At 45.3% G+C, this 14,915-nt stretch overlaps 2 long non-coding RNA genes across 2 annotated transcripts in view; both read left to right on the top strand.

Moving 5' to 3' along the window:
- Nucleotides 1-1,311, top strand: part of LOC112994583 (uncharacterized) — an 85,297-nt gene extending 83,986 nt beyond the window's left edge. The window contains exon 3 of the long non-coding RNA XR_003261976.2: nucleotides 576-1,311. This is a non-coding gene — a long non-coding RNA (uncharacterized LOC112994583). The remainder of the gene's footprint in view (nucleotides 1-575) is intronic.
- A 9-nt stretch (nucleotides 1,312-1,320) lies between these two features.
- Nucleotides 1,321-14,422, top strand: LOC135330221 (uncharacterized). Its single transcript, XR_010392092.1, has 3 exons — nucleotides 1,321-1,489; nucleotides 5,692-5,740; nucleotides 6,415-14,422. It is a non-coding gene; the product is annotated as an uncharacterized LOC135330221 (long non-coding RNA).
- Nucleotides 14,423-14,915: the final 493 nt, after the last annotated feature.

The raw sequence follows: 14,915 nt of genomic DNA, 5'->3' as shown, positions 1-14,915 counted from the left end.
GGAATAATAGAGAGAAGATCCTGACTAGACTGAAGCCATATGTTTTATTTAGTTGTTCTTTTTCTTTCCAAGTGACTTTTTGCTTGTTTTTTTAGATGGAAGTTACATTCTTTTCCTAGTTGTATATGGTAGTGTGTAAGATAAGACGTATTTCAGTCAGTTCAACATAAAAACGTGAAAGGAACATTGAGATTTGGGGGTCCTTTTCCAAAGCCAAATAGAAGTAATAAATGAAAGCATAAAATTCGCTATCAAATGGAACTTCCTTTCGTCTCCTCAATCTAGCAACGTTATTATGGATGCAGGCTGAGCCATGCATGGTTTACAGATACCTTGGAGAAAGTACTGCAGAAAGTGCTCCCTGCTTCTCTCAGCAAGGCTTGCTCTTTACTCTTGACTATTCGGGTTTTCTTTGTCATCCTTCTTGAAGCAACAATTTCCCAAATACCAGGACAGGGAGAACTATGTTGTCAACTTTCCACGCACCAGTGTAATGAATAGGATCCTGCCTTAGCTGGCCCGCAGGTCTGATTCAGCAAGGAAATTACTGTGTCCCTGTATCCTTTTAATTGTAGGTTTGAAAACCAAAGCATGGAGATGCACATAAATTATTACACTGTCATTTAATCTGGAGTCAGTCCAGTGCGAACCCTGAACGCCTGGAGTCGGTCCAGCCGAGTGGCAGGAACAAGGCCGCGAGTCCTAGTAAACACCACATGATTTCTGGTATTTGCAGGGCATCTGTTTTCCCTGCCCTTGCAGTACCTTTGTCTGGTCTGGAGAAGATCCTGGGTGACTGGTGATTTTATTACGGCCTGGCACATTTGAGGGCGAGCCACTCGGCTTGTCAGCCTGCTCCCAGAAGAAAAGCCTCAGTGAAGAAACCTTGCTCTGGGCTTTGAAATCTGAACTGCAGCCAATTCCAGCGGAGGGATGTGACGATCGCCTTTTGCTGTGAAGTTGCCATCTGAACAATGACACTGTTGTGTGGTTTGAAAAGACGACGAGCCATGAGAAGGATAAGTGTCTATCGTGTATGTGCCTGGGTGGGTATCGGTTAGAAAGAAATCCTGGCCCTCACCCTTTCCTGAGACACTGCACCTCAAAATCCGCCTTGGGAGCTGTTTCCAAGGGACACATATGCATCCCAAGTTTTCTGCTTGTGGAGAACTTGTTTTTTACAAGCTCGGTTTTGCTAGACCATCTGGTCATGCTTGTGCTCCTTTGAAAGCTACGCCTTATTACATGGTCCTGGGAACGCGAGAAGAAAAGCTGGGGAGGGGAGAAGGGAGGGGGATTTATGAGAGCTGTATTTTCCTTAATAAAATAATTGCCTAAGAGGAGGTCACAGCTTGTAACAACCAGTGAGATTCTGCTGTTAATATTCTCTGCAAAGCTGTCCTTCGCAAGGGCTCCGCTTCACAGCCGGGAATCCTGCGCTGTGCTTGCGCTGCACTGCTTCTTCAGCCGCCCGGGCCCTGGCACAGGGGTGAGTATTGCTCTGAACTCGTCCAGCTTACAACATCTCCTCTCTTGTTCTTAACTTGTTGGGAAAAGCAGGTCCCCTGTTACTAACTGCTCTTTGCCGCTTCCATAAGACCCCAGCTGAAGTCAGTGCACTAGGCCTGAGCTAGCTGTTTTTGTGAAATGCTTGAATAGACGAGACAGCAAATGGTGAGGAGAAGAGGGAGAGAACTGTTGCTGTTGTGTCCCTTGTGCAGATGGAGAACTGAGGCCTGGGAATTGAATAATTTGCCCTGAGTCTAAAAAAGAGGTGGTGGCAGAATCAGGAGGGCAGCTCAGCTCTTCTCTGTTCAAGGTAGAAACACCCTTTCTCTTTCTGGCTATTAGTTTCTGGGAGAGATGAATTTCCCAGCCTAAGCTGGCTGAAAAACAGTCATCCTAAAGAGCAGTAGTATTTATGAAAGAAGTCCTGCTATCCTTGATTTTTGTGTCTGCATAGCCCATTCTGTGGAGTGAGGATTTCTGTTTTCCCACCCAGGACCTGCAGTGCCCCTCAGACATCTCAGATTTACTGTTTGTGAGTTGTTTGCTTGGACTTTTCGTACAGACCAGGTCACAGACACTGCTCCACCAGGCTGAAATCCCAGGGGACTGTCTCGAGGTGTCAAGTCCCATGTGGACAAAATGATGGGCTGGATAAAAAGGACATACCCAGGGACATACAGTAGCCTGGGGTGTGACTCACTGCCTAAAGCACAGAAAGCTCCAACTAAATTAGCCAATTAATCCAAACTTTCCGTTACAGGTTTAGAGGACCGTGGCTTTTGAGCACCTCACTTGAGACGCGTAAGGGCTGGTATTCAGGATTCTCGTGGGAGCTGGGCATCTAGGGCCTTTCTGGGGATCTGGGTATTGTGAACCTGGTGGCCTTATGGGGACCTTGTATTGTCATGCTGTCCTGTGAAAAGCAAGTTGATTCATAGGCATTAGGAATTTATGAAATGCTTTGGTCAAACCTAAAATATGATGATGCCCAGGGATATAATGCTGACTGTTTCCAAACAAGGATTTAGATCGTCCTTTGAATCTGTCTAACTATTGGACCTTACGTGGTCAGTGAGAAAATCCACAGTTACATCTAAGTTCTCATAAGGAATGGAAAAGGAACAGGAAAGGATAATTAGTGATGAGGGTTGGGTTACTTTAGCACCAGGTGAAACCAAAGCTGCCAGCAAGGGGTTGCTTATGTTTCCCTATGGAAGCAAATTTTGGACTAAGTGAACCAGCACCCTGCTTGGGAAGACAACTTCGTGTACCTCATGAGTGACCAGAAGGTAGAAACAGAGCAAAAAAAGTCCTTTTCCCCAAAACATGAATGCATTCAGATAAACAAAGCGTAACCCTTGACACTAAGACACCAGCTTCTCTTCTTCACTCTGCTGTCCATGTATTGTGTGGATGAGGCAAGCCCTTTGCTGATGCTGTCTGTTATGGGCTACAGATACTTTCATTTTCATCTGTCCAGCGCTGCAGTGTTGTAAGAAGCAATACAAATGCTATTTACTAGTAAAGAATGCAGTGAAAAAACTAGTGTTGCAAGATGAAGCATCCCTGAGGCTACACCTCATTCCAAGAGGCTGTCCGTACCCATTTCCCATGGGTCAGGAATATGCAATTCTTCATGAGATCTTTCTTACACAAGCCACAAACCTTGTAACATCTTTCATTCCCTTTGACCAGACTAAGAGCAGATGTTGGGAGGGGATCCAGGCCAGTGTATTGCACTTAGAAGAGGCCACGTATAAATCCCCCTTCTTTCTACAGCTGTGATATACAGCGTATGCACCTTATTATGAGAGAGAGATCCAGAGTATAGGGCAAAGTATGGGGTAACCAGAATAACGCAGGGTCTTGGGAGATTTCTAGCTATTCAGAAAAGCTGAAAGAATTTTATGTGGAAAGCCAAACTTGGGAGGAAAAGGACAGGAGTGAGGAAGGAGGGACCACTTTAAGTATAACAATGTCTGAAGGGAATAGGGAAGTGAGAGGTTGCAAGGCTATTTGAGCTAGTGTCATGTGCAAGGATAAGAGAGCCTTGATTTAGGCTAGAGACGCACCAGCAAGCAAGAAATTTGCTCCAGACAGAGAGTCCTTCATAGATCCTGCACACTGCTATGGCCAACAGTCATGTCAATAGGGTTTAAAAGGTGCTTCAGAGGAATTGGAAAGCAAAGACAAATAAGGTGGGTGGCTAAGGGAGGAATGGAAAGTCCGGTGGTAACTGAGTGAGGTTTGAGTGGGATGAAAATCCTGGCTGTGCTCCAGTACAAGATTTCCTACCACATTAATTATATTGCAACAGGCTCCAGGGCTTTCTGTGGTATAGACTTTGTATATCAGAAACACGACATACACATCTGTGGTGGGGGTAACAAGATAAGCTTTCTGTGTCATCTCCAAGACTCACCACTAGGACGCCTTCAGAGGTGAAGCCTGAGATCCCTTGGTGCTGTTCCCTTTGTGCACATGAACAGAAAGCAAACGATTTATGGGGATGGAGGAATAATGGAGGGCTCTTGGAAGTGTCACGTTGCTCTCAAGATTTAACTCCCTCCACTGTCCTTTTGTTAAAATACACGTACTCTGGGATGGCGTTTTTGTGACACTAAAAGGTCTTACCTCAAAAGTGGTCCTGTTTCTTGCTTTGATAATATGGTTACCTAAACCCAGATGAAGTCATTGGGCAGTACTGGGATACTTTCACTGTTCATTATGGGCAGAACTCTTGACAGATGATCTTGTGAAATTTTAACTCTTCAGACCAATAGGAGTGGCAGCTGCCGCTAGTGATCAGGGTTTGCTACCACCTAGGACCCCAAACCCTGAAGGGAATAGATGCCAGCATCCATTGGATTTGATTCCTAGCCCGGGTTTGCCTCAGACCCCCAATACCTCCTTGTTCCCTTCTCATTCTGTCTCAGCTGCAAGAATTGGTTTGAAATTCCTTCCAGGCACTGTCACTGGCCGTCTACTATATTCTTATGGACCTTGCTTTCCTTGTTGGGTAGTGGTATCAGCTGGTCTGAGGGGGGCTGATGTAAATGGGAATAGTGGCCTTCAGGCTTTGCTTTTGCGATGGATAACTTGTTCCTTTCAGCTCTCCTCCTAGCTGTGGAAAAGGGACCAAAGAGTAGACTCTGTCTTTTTCCCCTCCAACAAAAAACTGTTCTAATGCCCTTGTAACTGTGGAAGGCTTGAAATACAGCATGACAGAAGTGTGGTACAGGAGAGAGTAGTGGCAGCAGATCTAATACCATCCTGAATGGCAGGAGACAAAAGCAAAAGCCAGACAATATTGGCAATAAGAAAGAAAAGGAAAGAGCGAGGAGCTGCCCCAAGATGGTCTTGGAGCTGAGGAGGAGAACCTGACGCTCCGTCTTCTAGTCCTAGCTGTGCCACAGTTGCCTTCTATCACCTGGGTAATATTCTTCCATCTTCTATTGCCTCAGTTTCTCCTTTTCAAAACAAGGCTCAGTAATTTAATGGCTACCGAAACAGTGCAGTCTAATTCACTCGCACAGTACATGAGATAGAGTACCTCCAAGTAACCTTCCTCCTCGTTTTCCGTAATGGGGGAAAATATGACTGTAACAGCCACCCTTGGCTGGAAGAAGGTATAGTGCAATGTGTATAAGTCAGGGCTGCCTTAGACCTGGGACATGAAGATTGTAAGACGTGATTCTTACTAAGGCAGCTGGGGTAGGAGCAAGATTGGGTTGGAAGCCTCCTTTTGAGTCAGGTGTGGACACAGAAGCTGAGGAAGGTAGAAAACCACTGGAGCCCTGTTCATTGCAGCCCCAGTGCTATCCTTCCCCTTTGTGCTGGAGGCTAAGGGTAAAGCTTCGTGCTGGCCAAGGAACTCCCGAAAGCAGGAAATACTCATAGGGGGCCATTTCCAGCTCCTTTTTTCTAACTAGCATAAAATAACTTGAGAATCAGGTCCATTCTGGAGTATCCCTCCTGCTCCTCCCAGCCTAATGGCATGTTGATTGTACAAGTATGGAGCATCCTCTACTTCCACCTCTTCCCATATGGCCAAAGCAGAGTTAAGCCCTCCTTCTCTATCCCTCCCCCCTAAAAAGTGCATGATGGGATTCTCTTTTCTGCTGCTCCCTCCTCTCTCCAGAGCTGTGTATTTGAAATGATATCTATTTCTCTTTGTGACAGCACACCGTGACTGCTGCCTTGACATTCTCCCAAGCTGACATCCCGACCGGTATGACACTGATGCCTTTGGGCAGAAATCAGAGCCGGTTTGCTACATGCCTACGTGTAGCCACAGCGCCTGTAGCGCCTCGGAGAGCCCCCAGTGCCCTGCTGGGGAAATGGAGCGAGCACGTGGGCCCCGAATGAACTCCGAGGGGAGAGCAGGCATTATCCGCCGTGATCCTGCTACCCATTTGCAGTTTTAAGTGTTCACATTGATGCATTTTTTTTGCCTACTTTTTTTCCTTTCCCTCCTTCCCGTGCCTCTGGGAGGGTTGGTTTCCTGTTTCTCCCCCGGTTGCAGAGTCCTTGGGGAGCTGGGCTTTCGTGAGCTGGAAAAGGAGCACACAAGCGTCTGATCAGCCCTTATTAGTGTTGAGAAAGATCTAATAGTTCCTGGCTTCTGGGACCATTACCTGTCATTTAGTTTTATTAAGTCCATGATGAGAAAGTTTAAAATTAAAGGCTTTGTAAATTGGATTCCAGTTTGAAAGGGAGGCACCTACCAGGAAGTTAGCGCCAAAGCTTACAAATGGGGCACTGGGAACCGTACCAGACTGGAGCATTTATCTGTAGCTGCTTTGACAAAGATCCAGTGCCAAAGGCGGGGGGTGGTTTGCAGCAAGGCCTCGGGGCATCCAGAAATCTTCAGCTGTGCGAACAGCACAATCCCTTCTTTGCCAGGCTGGTCACGTCCAGAACCCCAGCTACGGCTCAAGAGGAAGAGTGGTCTTCTGGCTGAGTCATTATCCGGTGCCGTGAGTTCCCAATTCAGCTGAAATTTCCAGCTCATGTGAGCCTTCAAAGCAAAAGGAAAGACTTGTTACGTCCATAATGGAAAGTGGGCAAAAGGGGTGAGTTACCTAGATAAGAGAAACATCTCATTTTGAGGGGCTGCAACACTGTACTGTTCTCTGCTGTTGAGACTTATCTTTGATTTAGCCATCCAAACGCACTCGCGAATGAAATACCCCATTTGCAATAAAGCAATGCTGCTAACTAATTACGGTGTGACAAGGGAAGCTTAGGGGCCAATCAAAACAAGGAGCTGCTGTCACTTCTGTTTTCTCAGTTGAGTAAGAGTCTCATGGTGACATTGCTCTGATGAGAAACAGCATGAACTAGTGGTTATAACTACAGTCCGGGAATAAGGTTTCTTGCTTATTACGTCTAAATTTGTCTTTGACGTGAGTGGCATTGGAGAAGTCACCTAAGCTCAGCATTCTAAGGTGGCCCCTGCCCATCCTTTGATTGTTAAACACATAGATTGTGTATATGCTCCTTTACATGAAGATTTAGGGTTCACCCTGTGTCTCTGAAAAGCAGAGTACAGTATTCCACCGAGGCACAAGGCTTATCTTGTAAGTAACAGAGATTACAAAACTAAATGTGCATCTCCTGAAGGCAAAACGTGCAAGGATGAAATGGAGATTGCCTTTGAAATAATAGTCTCTTTGAAAAGTATACCTCAGTTTTTCCCTGTGGAGCTTGGCACTTTTCATGTCCCTGTGTTCTGCCATCTTTATCTGAGTTTAACAGGGAGAAGATTTGTAAACCCTTCAGGCTGGAAGGGGTTCACTCTGCCCATCCAGTCTAATATCGGTATATCCAAGCTTCAGATACGAATCTGCACCTTAAGGTAGGTTCACCTCTATTTAAAGAGCCTGGACTGCAAGCGAAGTCTCACACTAAAAATTCAGTAAAAGATGGGTCTTTCATCCTCTTTCCCCAGGGAGCTTCCCAACCACACAGACAGGAGGTGGGACTGTATACCCAGAGGAAACCGAGACACGGAGGGATAGACAGGGAGGGAACGTACTAGTTCAGAGAGTTGGTAGCGGGGCGCAACCTTGTACCCAAAATTCCTGGGAAGTGAGACTAAGCACGTGTTAACTCCGGGCCATCCTACCTCCATAGGCATTCCTTGACTCCAGCTAATTATCCCGCTCCCTTGGAGGAGGAGTAATGCCTCTCCCAAGCTTCTGTATTAGCATCATGAGAGAACTGATCTGTGGGCTATTCAGTGGTTACTTACATCATTCTAGTGTTTCCAGCCATGTGACCTGACCGCAAGGCTTTCAGAAGGTAATCTGGGGAGATTTTATCAAATGTAAAGTGTTCCTAGACATTACTGGAGCCGTGATGTAATGAACCAAGGTTTTGTTCTTTAAATTCCTTTTTGCTGAAAAACCACAGGCCCCAAAATATTGTTTCGGAGGAGTGGCAGAGTTTAAGCGGGAGGCTGAGATCTTGTGCTGGGGTGAGCCAGGCTGTGCTGCGGTGCTAGGGAGAAAGGGTTTCTAACTAAGCCTTGTGGGGCTGGTTTGGTGAGATCTGGGTTGAGCCTCTGGTTGGAACAATAGCTGCTTCCCAACAACCATTGTTATTCCTGCTGCTACAGTGGAAAGTGTTGCCAAAGGAAAAGGGAGCATGACCAGGCCTGCATCATACCTGTCTACTCCTAGTCTGCTGCTCATTTGAAGCTCTGGTATTTGTTGTAACTGTGTCTCTTTCAGTTTTTGTGGGGACAGTTCCAGGCCAAAGTCTTGCCTCAAGAGATCAAAAAGGTGGTCTCCTCATGTAACACTCCTTTTTAAGTAGCATCTGTGCTGGAGCTGAGAACCTAGTTTGCAATATCTCAAAGCTTTGAAAGACCTATAAACTCTTTTTAGAGGGACAACAGATCCTGAATCACGTGTTTGTGAAAGTCTGCCTGGCATATTTATATCTGTCCGGGCTGGGATGAGACAGTGTCCATGCTTTGATGCTTTGGATTTCAGTACCTATTGAAATCCGCTGAACAAATGGTGCCATTAATTATAGGGCATGGCTTTGATGAATGATGCATAGGGGACAACATTTCATTTTGCCTACAGGGAGGTAAGTGGGATGGAGAGCTTTGGAGTGTTCAGTGATGCAGGAGAGATCCTGGGTGTTGCCTGATCAAGGGGAAGTTGCTTCCTCTCTCCAGAGTGCTGTAAAGTCAGTGTCAAGTCAGCATGGCATCTGGGTTATGTCATCTGCTGACGGGGCTACCGCTTCGTACGTCAGATTTTCTCAGACAAAAACCAATTCAGCCCTTTACCTAAAAAGCTTTCAGAATTACTTCAAGGGTTATGAACAATTTACTCATAAATGGCTTCAGATCCGCCTGCCTGAGGGACTGACCCATCCCTGGGTCATTTTGACACCACAGCAATGAGCAGAGAGTTCAGATTCTTAATCATATACAGGAGATGGGGGAAGGCCATGGTGCAGTGTCAGGGAGGGCTCCAGGATCTTAGCACTGTTTCCTTCCCTACATCCTTTTGAAACTTCCCCAAATCGATGAACATGAGTTTTACAAAAGTCATTTATTCAACAAGATAATAAGAAAAGCCTGTTTCTGGAGTGGTGAGAAAGGCTCTTTCACAGCTTTGATTTAACAGCTAGCCGAATTAATTTCCTGTGTGTGTGTATCATTATGCTTTGGTGTTGGGAGGTCATATCTGTGCCTAAAAGTTGAGATGATTACTGACGCACCTGAAGGTTTTGTTCTGTACAGATGATATTGCTTGTCAGTTCAACCGAATTAATTACATCCGTCTGAGAACCTCTCTAGCTGGTGTCCACAAAGGGGCCTTTGGACAGGGTAATGAGGCTGTTCTCAGTGGTAGGACTTACGGTTGGTTCGTGAGATACTGTCGGATGTGATTGGTGGAAAACAAAACCGTTCGAAAGTGACAAAAAAAGAAGTCAAGAGAAGACAGTGCTATTGAAACTAAGGCTGCAGGGAGGAGATAGCCACTCTTGTTAAAGCACCCAAAATGACAGGGCCAAATTGGAGTGCATGAATTTGAGATGTGGCCAAGAGAAGTCTTAGATGAGTGTAAAGATAGAAAGTGAGATTTCTTTTAAATAACTTCAGGTGTTTACATTGTACATGTTTACCGATGATTTAGTCATCCATATTCTAGTTATGTAGTGATTCACTTTAGGATGAGATGAATCATGCCTTGGAAATGCCCATTTCTTATTATTGACTGTAAAAGGTTCCTAATTGTACTGACTTAGGTGACGAAACCTGTACTGCATTCATCTACTTCTGTCAGAATAGCACCCGAGGTGTCAGGGAAGGGAGTGTCAGGATCAGAGTGAGGAAGACCTCACTGCAGTGACAGGAAAAGCTTGTTCAATGAGTATGGAATTACAGGGAAGAAGTAAGATTTGAGGAGGCAGGGATTTCAGAAAGCAAAGGCACAGTTGGAGAATTAGGAGTTCAAAAGTGAAGGTCAAGGGTACAGGAAATGGATGCTGCACATAGGAGAACACAAATGGTGAAGAGAAATGGTTTTCATATCTATTCGAATTCCGGACAAATCCAAGGCCATTCAAAACTAAAAAAAGTTCGGTCACCCCAGAGTAATCCAGTGCTTTTGGCATGCAGCTGTGAGATGCGAGACCGGAGCTCCAGTCTCTGTCCTGCCTTATTCATTCTGATGGACTAGAGGTCTTCCACGTTGCATCAAGTGTACTAGCTCAAATGCAATGGATGGCAGGGAGGAACTTTTGTAATCTCTCCTGCTGGAGGCATTCAGTGTTATATACGTGATAAAATACTTGCAAGTGGTGTAGAATTAACCCTGGGTACCACACATCACACACAGTTATCCTGAAAATCAGATGTGGAGTTGCAGAAGAAATCCCATGGTAGACCTGATAATATACTCTCTTTGAAACTCTTCCATTCTTTTCACAAGAAGTTTTGGTTTGGCTTAATTGACCTTTACCAACAAAATTTCACTGAAAAATTTCCTGACCAGCTTTCTTAAGGAGGCTTTGGAGTCAGGAGAACCAGAAGAACCTTCAGGCAATGAGTGTAAAACAAATGAAATAATTTATGAAATTAGTGACCAAAGAAACTGTGGAAGTCATTGCCAAGAGACATGGTGGCAAAGGCACAAATATGTTCAAAAAACATTTAAATGTGTAGATGGAGGATAGGTCCATCGATGACTGTACTTGCACCTGATGTAGGAGGCCTTTAAACAGATGGATAAAACAATTGCCAAGAGTAACAGGGAAAGACTGAGTCTATGAGGACCTGTTTCTTGTATTCCTTCCGTAAGTGCCTGTCCCTGCCTTCTGGTGGTGATCAGGTGCTGAGCTAGATCGCCCTTTGATGTGACCCAGCATGGCATTTCTTCTTCTTGTTCTGGAAGCAGGAGAGCTACTTCTGCATCTTCTTGCCCTTGAGACTGCCCGGGAAGATTACACTGGCTTTTCTTTGCCAATCTAGTGGGTATGCCTGCTTTTGTGTACAGCCTGTCCACATACATCGACATGTAGGATATGTCTGTGATGAGACATATGTCCTAAGTGTTTGTGGTCAGACACCATTTCTACGTAAACATTGGATTAAAGAGATATTATCTGTGTACCTTTTTTTTTCCTCAGGGCATGCAGTGGCCCTGACCAGAAAGTCTTGTTTTTGTTAGTGCTTCCCAGACTCAGAGAATCCTTCCACTCCAAAAACATTGAACAGGGCACAAACTCCCGGAGTGTGCTTTCCACATCGACTGCAAAGCTGAGATTAAAGACAAGCGTGAACCCTCTTCCAGCTCAGTCTGCCTTTTGAGCATGCTTGTGCCATGTGTCAGCACAAGCCGTTGAGACATCTGGACGGGTTCATGTGAGTCCGTGGGTTTTGGATCGTTTTGCGTGGGAAATCCTGCGGTCCTCTGCTCATCTCACTGACAGGCAGCTCATGCCTCCGCATGACACAGCCGAGACAGACCCTTTGCAGAGCATAAGGGAGGAGGATGTTCTGATTTCCTTCCAAAATTGTTCTCATAATAACATCATCTGACTAGTTTTGCCCTCCAGATGGGGCAGGCTCTTGCAGCGCACAGAGAGATGCAATGTATAAACATCTAGGAGCCATTTCTTTGCTAGTTCAGGGCAAAACCTGCTCCCATCCTCCTCAGTTTTACACGTTTAATTCCAGTGATCCGGTTTCCACGTGGTATTGGCTGTCACCGCTCCTGATTCTTCCTAGCTGACAATCTCTTTCCTAATCTTCACCCGAAAGCCTCCTGACTGACTTTGGTACGCACCTGGGATCTCGCGCTGAACAAGGCATTTGAACATACTCTTGGCTGAAACTAGGTCTAAGAGTGGGTGAAACTTGGCAGTGAGGGGACGCAGGAACCAAGTGCCCCATGAATGTTGCAATGGAGGTAGGCTATAGACTTGGAGCCAGCGTTTACTACATTTTAATGCGGTTATAGGGCAGCCATCTGACCTCCTCACCTAATTTGCAAATAATCTTGTCAGGACAAATTAGTCCATGCTGAGTGCCGTAATGTTGAGACTAGATGGTTATCAGCATCCGCACTAGCTAATTTTAAGGTAGTTCTGGTATCTGAACAATGCTGTGGAGGCACAGTGGTAGTGAATGCTGTGCAGGATTACGCTTTTGCATTACAGAGAACATATACACACAAAACCTCATCTATAGAAACCTGGAATTAATGGTCTTCCTATCTGGTTTCTTTCAGGCCATTTCTGCTTCAGGGGTGAGTGTTGAAAATAAAGATTTAAACTACATTTGAATCTACAGCTCTGAGCACTGCGAATTGCTTAATTCATCTTGATAGAGGTGTTCACTCCAAACCCTAAAAGCTTTTAGCTGAGATTTAGGCTGTGGTTTGATATTACAAATTGCTTGGCGGTAACATTGGTTTAAAACGTTGTTGTCTCCTGGCCTCTTGTTCTTGCTGCTTTGTTGGCACAACTCCTCATGTGGTTGTGAACCAGATGGGAGGAGCGATCCAACCTGGCCAAAAAAAAAAAAAAAAATAGCGTGTTTGTTTGTTTGTTTAAAGCAGGAGAATTTCCTCAGTCTGGTTCAGTGCCTGGTCACACAGACACTTTTGCTGGCACACATGAGTGGAAAGAGCACGTTGGCATGGAGGGGGAATGAGCAACAGAGGGTGAAAGGTGAGCAGCAATTACTGCTCCTGATATGCCGTGGTGTACGTTGCAATATCAAAGCGTGGCCTGCACCTGATCTCAGCATGTGAAACATGCTCAAATACCTTTAAAATTGTGGGTCTTAACCTTCACTTTTAGGTGTCTTGGCAGACACTTCCAATCTGTGTGCTTATCTCAGTTGCCAGCTGTCTTTCTGAACTTCTCCAGCTTCTTGTGTTTTGCAAGTTCAAAAACCTGCGACGCACTGGTATTGAAAATGTGGGAATGAACTAAAATAATTGGAGTCGGATGACAGTGTGAGTAACAGTTGTCACTGCGGGGAATGTATCCTTCGTTTCCATAATCAGTTCATTAAGAAAGATCACATTTTAACATAAATGAAACCAGAATTTCCGTGGTGACTCTCTCAAATCTAGAAGTTCCTGTCATTTAAATCTAGTTTGCTGTGGAACATAAAAGATCATTCGCCATATACCACATCAGATGCTGAATCCAGAGGTGCTGTGGAATGCTATGCTAAGCTGCCCGATAAAAAAGAAAATCTATAAAAGAACAGACTTGCAAGGCACTAGAAAGGGGGAGATTATTCTCATTGAAGGTTTGTCCTCCCATTGTCAGAAGTGCAGTTGTCTGATAAATAAATTCCCTACAGACATTCAAAAACAAACAGACCCCGAACAGTGGATTGCCCGAATGATTTGGTTAAAGAAGCGTTTGTTTTGTTTAATAAATCATGATGGTCTTGATGAAATTTCCATTTGCAAATTTGTGTCTCCAAAAGCTTGTGAAATAATGTCTGTCTGTCGTCTTCTGTCTGTCTGTCTCCCCATCCATAGAACAAAATGCAAATAGTTTCCAGTGTCTCGCGTGTACACCGAAAGTGAGTGTCAACAAGGCCTCTTTGGATATAAATATCTGTATGTGCAAATACTATATTGCACTGAAACAGCTTGAAATCTCAGATGTGTCCATCAATTGACATAGCTGGTTGATGAAACTACTTGCTCCTGAAAGGTGGAGTTTGCCACCGCGTTCAGCAAGAAACGCACTTCACTCCCGATCTGGCCGACGCTCCCGCCGGCAGCCCGCTGCTTGGTTGACGAGCCGGGACCCCCTTCTCCCTCTCCATCGTCCTGCAGCCTCGCCCGATACAGGGAGAGAGGAAGAGCGGGAGAGAGGCGTTTCCGCTTCGACTTCTTTGCAGCGACGTGCAGACAGAAGCGGCTCAAGGGAATCCTGCACAGCAGAGGTTAACGTGACCCACATATAATTGTGTGAAAAGATGCCACTCTGCGCCTTTGTCAAAGAGGCTTCTCGTTACAGCCCAAGCTGTGTAGTCGCTAGCCCCTTCAGCAAAGCGCAGTTTGCTTGCATTAAATCACCACTGCCCTCTTGCCAGCTGCTTAGAGTTTGCACATTATACAGAGGAGATACATAATATATATTTATATATTTTTAAAAAGTGACAGATTGTCTTGTAACATATGCGGTATTGCCTTGAAATGAACTGCGTGCATGTGAGGGCCGAGCCAGCAGCCCACGTGTGTGTGCGCGCGTGCCTGTGTGCGTGTGGTTTGTGTTTTTTTCCTTCTGTTGGAAATCCGAGAGGCTGGGACACTCGAGCTTTGCATGTTGCTTCTCTCTGAAATATTCATGACGAGTTGACGACCTTGATTCTTTGATACCTGCCATTTATTTATGTGCCACTGACGATAACTGCTGCTAAGTACATATGTCAGTGACATGGCTGAGTGAGTTAGATGATAAGGAGCGGGAGGGCATCTGAGGGATGTGTGTGCTGGAATACGGTTACTTTATAAACTCTGAGGGCATTTTAGGAGGCTGCCTTGCCATCTTATTCATCCCACTTTCTTTTTCTGACTCGAGCCTGTTTTCTTTTCCTGCTTCTCCAGCTTTTTCCTCTGACTTTGAAATCTGCTAGTTTGCTGCTGCTCTGCTTAAAGACGGTCGCTGGCTTGTTATCAAATGAGCTGATAACGAACTAGTCGGTTACTCTTACAGCTGGAAAAAAAAGAGATGGGAGTCTGGGGACACCCAAGGAATTCTTCTCCAGTCAGAAACTGATCCCTCATTGAAACGGACTCCAGGGAGCTGGCTAGATGGTCAAGGGTGTTTTGGTGGTCTCTAAAGGCAGGGAAAGATGAGCACAGAGCAAAGGAAGATTAAAAAAAAAAAGCGTAGATAAGCAG

The sequence above is a fragment of the Dromaius novaehollandiae genome, chromosome 17 (genome assembly GCF_036370855.1).
Source record: "Dromaius novaehollandiae isolate bDroNov1 chromosome 17, bDroNov1.hap1, whole genome shotgun sequence".
NCBI lineage: Eukaryota > Metazoa > Chordata > Aves > Casuariiformes > Dromaiidae > Dromaius > Dromaius novaehollandiae.
The sequence above is the reverse complement of the archived record's forward strand: the minus strand, read 5'-3'. Positions and strand labels throughout refer to the sequence as shown.